Raw genomic sequence first — 5,619 nt, forward strand, 5'->3', positions numbered from 1 at the left:
TCATCGACATACAGAAGAGATCAATATTCCACAGGTTTCTTATTCACTGTCTTGCTTTTCCTCCTCCTACTATTTCTTCCCTCTCTCTCTAACTTTCACACACACTCTCTCTCTCTCTCCCTCTCTCTCTCTCTCTCTCTCTCTCTCTCTCTCTCTCTCTCTCTCTCTCTCTCTCTCTCTCTCTCTCTCTCTCTCTCTCTCTCTTACACGAACTCTCTTTCCCTCCTGTTTTAGATAAAGCTGAGCATGCGAATTTGGCGGATTAGCCAGACCCATGCCACAGGCTTGTCATGATTAGGGAAGAAGTCTCATTTCTCATGTGCGGTGAGATTTTAATCTCTGTGTTTACATGGCCTGCTGCCGATCTGCAACGGTGCCTCTGGCGTTTTGGAAGATTATGTGCGGCGCCTGGTTTTCAGATAGGGTTTTGAACCGTAAATGCGTTGATCTCCAACCCCCACATCCCCTCCCCCCCTTGCTCTTAGCAGCAGCTAAAACCATGTTTTAACCTCGCCACGAAAATACTAAACAAAACGTGAAAGCAAGTTATGAAGACAGCTCAATTATGTTATGCACACATCCCGTTTCCGCCCCCACTCACAGAAGGAAAGCGGAAACAAAATGACAGAAATACACACACACCAACACAAACGCACGCACGCCGGCACGCACACACAAACACACGCACAAGAAACAGATAACAACGTGACAGTATGTTATGAAGACAGCCTTATTATGCTATGCGCATCTCTCTTCTCCGTCCCTACTCATAGAAGGAAACTTAGAAAAACAAAAAGAAAGACTGAAATACACTAATTACACACACGCAGGCCTAAAAACAAACCACAAACGCATGCGCGCACGTAAGCTCACGCACAAACACACTGCTTGTAAACACAAGTACATGTAATTACGTGTGTGTGTCGTCCTGATTTGGGAACAGTCACCATATTATGGAAAGTCACAAAATATAGCATCTAATGAAACTAACGACATGGGCACTCTTTATGAACTCACACGCCCACCCCATATAATCTGCCCCCTCCACACACAAACACCCACACGTGATTAACACGACACAAAAGCAATTATATCAAAAGTAAACCAGAAAAACACAAATGTAAAATACCTCAAAAACAACAGGTGTCAAAACACGGGCAAACAAACGCCTCTTCAAACATTCCCGCACATGTAAACTTCAAAAGAGCTCAACATAATTACTAAGGATCACAGCCAAACACAAACAGTTCGACTCACCTGGAACCAGCTGCTGCGGTTTTTGTTCTTAGCTTTTTATGACAGTGTATACATGTGAAGCGGCATAGTGGTTCATTTTGCGTGCGTGTATTATATTTACACCAACAGGGAGGACCGGCACGATTGGCCCAGTGGTAAGGCGTCCGCCCCGTGATCGGGAGGTCGTGGGTTCGAACCCCGGCCGGGTCATACCTAAGACTTTAAAATTGGCAATCTTGTGGCTGCTCCGCCTGGCGTCTGGATTTATGGGGTTAGTGCTAGGACTGGTTGGTCCGGTGTCAGAATTATGTGACTGGGTGAGACATGAAACCTGTGCTGCGACTTCTGGCTTGTGTGTGGCGCACGTTATATGTCAAAGCAGCACCGCCCTGATATGGCTGGGCGTTAAGCAAACAAACAAACAAACCAACAGGGAGCAGCTCTCCTTCTCACTCTGTCTGTGTGACTGTCTGTCTGTGTCTCTCTTTATTCCTATCTGTCTTTCGCTCTCTGTCTGTCTGTGTGACTGTCTGTCTCTGTCTCTCTTTATTCCAATCTGTCTTTTGCTCTCTGACTGTCTGTGTGACTGTCTGTCTCTGTCTCTCTTTATTCCTATCTGTCTTTCGCTCTCTTTCTGTCTGTGTGACTGTCTATCTCTGTCTCTCTTTATTTCTGTTTTTGTGTCTGTGTATATATATATAATTATATGTACATGAAAATACAATACCAACACCAACGATCGAATACCACTACGCTTCCCTTCCATAACGACCTGTCATGCATGACAAAATCTATCAATGCCAACAGAAGAACAACTCTTTTTTTCATTCATTCGTTCGGCTTCCTGACGAGTTTGTTTGTTTGTTTGTTTGTTTAACGCCCAGCCGACCACGAAGGGCCATATCAGGGCGGTGCTGCTTTGACATATAACGTGCGCCACACACAAGACAGAAGTCGCAGCACAGGCTTCATGTCTCACCCAGTCACATTATTCTGACACCGGACCACCCAGTCCTAGCACTAACCCCATAATGCCAGACGCCAGGCGGAGCAGCCACTAGATTGCCAATTTTGAAGTCTTAGGTATGACCCGGCCGGGGTTCGAACCCACGACCTCCCGATCACGGGGCGGACGCCTTACCACTAGGCCAACCGTGCCGGTTTCCTGACGAGTGGACGTAAACTGATAGAACTATGAAGATAAGTTTTGTGTGAATATTTGTTTGTCTGTTCACTTAAAAGACCGTTGGGTCGAAACATCTGTGAATGTATTGTTTTGTCAACAACACATGTTCCAACAACCTACCTTTCTTGTTTTTTGATTATCAATGCCAACGTCAACCTCACAATAAAGAAGCTGAGATCACTTTTTTCCCCGACCTCAATTGCATGCAGGCTGCTTCAACCCTGAGTTGTTTTGCCTGTATGATCAATGAGAAAAGTATTTTGGCACCTTGAGCTTGAAACGTATTTTTACAGAGGTCAGCTCTACAGTTCTGTTTTTTTTTTAAAGGAGTCTGGTCTTTATTTTAAGATTTTAATTTTAAAACTACTTAATTTGTTTGACATATGGGCTTTGCTTTGACTTTTTGTTGCCTTCGGGTGACGTTAGTGATTTTGTATATTAGGATTGTCTTAATCTCCGTCAACAACAGTCCCTCGAATCATTCAAATCTGCACTCAAGACATTCCTTTTTTCCAATTAATTCATGCATTTTACACTGCCCACCCCCATCCCACCCTGAATAACTGTACATATTTAATGGTTGATGGTGTGTGTGTGTGTTAGTTACTTTAAGTCTCCGTATGTGAATGAGTGTATGTGCGCCTTGAGTCGCCTGTTGGTGAGATATGTGCGCGTTACAAATATTCGTATTATTATTATAATCTAAATATGTGTAGTGATTAACTTGTGGGGTCCTGATTTGGCCTATTATGGTCCGCTGGACCCGAAAAGCAACAGCTAACTAAGGCCTAAAAAAAAAATAGGTGTGGTTACGGTAACCCGACCTACCCTATTTTTAGGGGCCGACCCTATAACTTTTTATTACATTTGTCAAAAAAAGAAAAAAAAAGAAAAAAAAGGAGTGCAGAAAACGCAATGAAAGCGACAGCGCTCGAGTCGCACACTTATTTCCCTGTCAAGTATGTTTAATTTGTACACATTAGAAAAAAAAGTTTAAAAAAAAAAGTGATTGCCTACCTTCCTACCCTATTTTTTTGGCCTAAACTAACTTTGTTTCTTTCTTCTTTTGTTCTTTTGTTTGTCTCTCTTTATTCCTACCTGTCTCTCACTCTATGTCTGTCTGTGCCTCTTACGCTGGGGGTCGTGGATTCGATCCCCACTCGCGGCGAAGACAAATATCTGTGTTTTTTTTTAAGCGATTTCCAGTCCACCCAGCTTGAAATAGGTACCTGTTCCTCACTAGGGCCGGGGAAGGCGAAGCCAGCGAGTAAGAGGAGATGAGCACCACCCTAGCTCGTAAACGTAGTCCTAAAAAAGTTGAGATCTGTGATCCCCTACGATCAAAAATAATGACCGTTACCTTACTTGTCTGTTAAGACGGTCCTTTGGTGAACACACAGACACGCATAAACACATACACACACACACACACACACACACATGCGCGCACGCACACGCTTCAACGACAGTACATGTATACTTGTGGTAGCATTTGTAGATGGTCCTTTGTAGACGATTTTGTTATGCTCTTTTGTTAGTTGCTTTGCACAACGTATACGTGTGTATACACAACGTATACTTATGTAGGATAGCTCATCTTGTGCAACTAATTCGGTCTGGCGTGCACACGCGTGGATCCGATCTTGGCGCATGCGTGCATCCAATGTTATTGTTGTTCACACTCGCACTTAACAGACTTAGACACGGGAGAGGGGCAGACAAGGGGAGAGCACCCTGTTTGCATCACAAACAATGTATGTTTTGCCTCTTTCCTTCCTCCCTGTTGTTTGACACTAGCTTGTCTCCCCATTAACCCAAATGTGCGTTTTGGAAACATGTTGTCAATGTTTTCTGAAGACAGCTCACGGTGTATAATGTTTCTGGCGTTGAGGGTTTTCTTTAGATCTCAGTACAGTACACATTTTTATTTTATTTCTTTTACATGTGGTCACGTTTTGAAAAAAAAAAGAGTTCAGATAGACTGGGAATCGAGATGAGGATGGTGGCGTGCGTATGTGTGTGTGTTTGTGTGTGTGTGTGTGTGTGTGTGTGTGTGTTTGTGTGTGTGTGTGTGTGTGTGTGTGTGTGTGTTTGTGTGTGTGTGTGTGTGTGTGTGTGTGTGTGTGTGTGCGCGTGTGTATGTGTTTTGTTGTTGGCTTATTTGGTTATGAAACGTAGAGTCCACGTACATGCGAAAAGGTGCAGGAAGTTACATGAAATCCGATAATTAGCTAATCAGTGACAGTAATAGAACATGAACAGTTGGCAAGGGCACGGCACTCTGCTATCCTGAGTCTACGGGAGCATGTGCCAGTGTTTAGTGGTGCTCATTTGCTGACGTCACACTTGAAAGATACATGAAAACAAGCTGTCGGGTTACCCTCGGTCCCCTAACGAAAGTACATTCACCTTGAATGCAATTGTGATCAAATCAAACAATACAACCAACAGCAAAAACTCACATTAGATGACTGTGACTATCCGTCTGACTCATGTCAATGGCTATCTCTCTCTCTCTCTCTCTCTCTCTCTCTCTCTCTCTCTCTCTCTCTCTCTCTCTCTCTCTCTCTCTCTCTCTCTCTCTCTCTCTCTTTGTCAAAAATAATTCTCTCCCTACGCTTTAAAATCATAACTGTTACTGCATAACATCTTAATCATCATTTTATTAATCAATGAACCACGTTATTATAACTAGTGTTTTGTTACTTTTAACCTGATTACAAATTCTTAGTTAATTAGTTATTCGTTTGGCTGTTCAATACATCTATATATATATACGACTAGTGTCTGTGTGTGTGTGTGTCTGTGTGTCTGTGTGTCTGTGTGTCTGTGCGCGATGCGCGGCCAAGGTTCTCGATGGATCTGTTTCAAATTTGGTGATCATATTCAGGTACACCCTGGACACAACCTGGTCGATGAGATATTTCAACACGTGCTCTCAGCGCGCTGCGCGGAACCGATTTTGGTTCCACCTCAGCTATTTTGGTTCCACCTCAGCTTACCCGGGCCCCCATACCGACACACCATAGCCGCTACACCACATCACAACGCCAAAGTTCTCGGTGGTTCTTTTTCAAATTTGGACACCGTATTCAGCTACACCCCGGACACAATATCATCGATGAGATATTTCAACACGTGCTCTCAGCGCGCAGCGCTAAACTCATGTTCGTTTTTGTGTTCATTTCACCATTATA

Source organism: Littorina saxatilis, linkage group LG14 (genome assembly GCF_037325665.1).
Source record: "Littorina saxatilis isolate snail1 linkage group LG14, US_GU_Lsax_2.0, whole genome shotgun sequence".
Lineage (NCBI taxonomy): Eukaryota > Metazoa > Mollusca > Gastropoda > Littorinimorpha > Littorinidae > Littorina > Littorina saxatilis.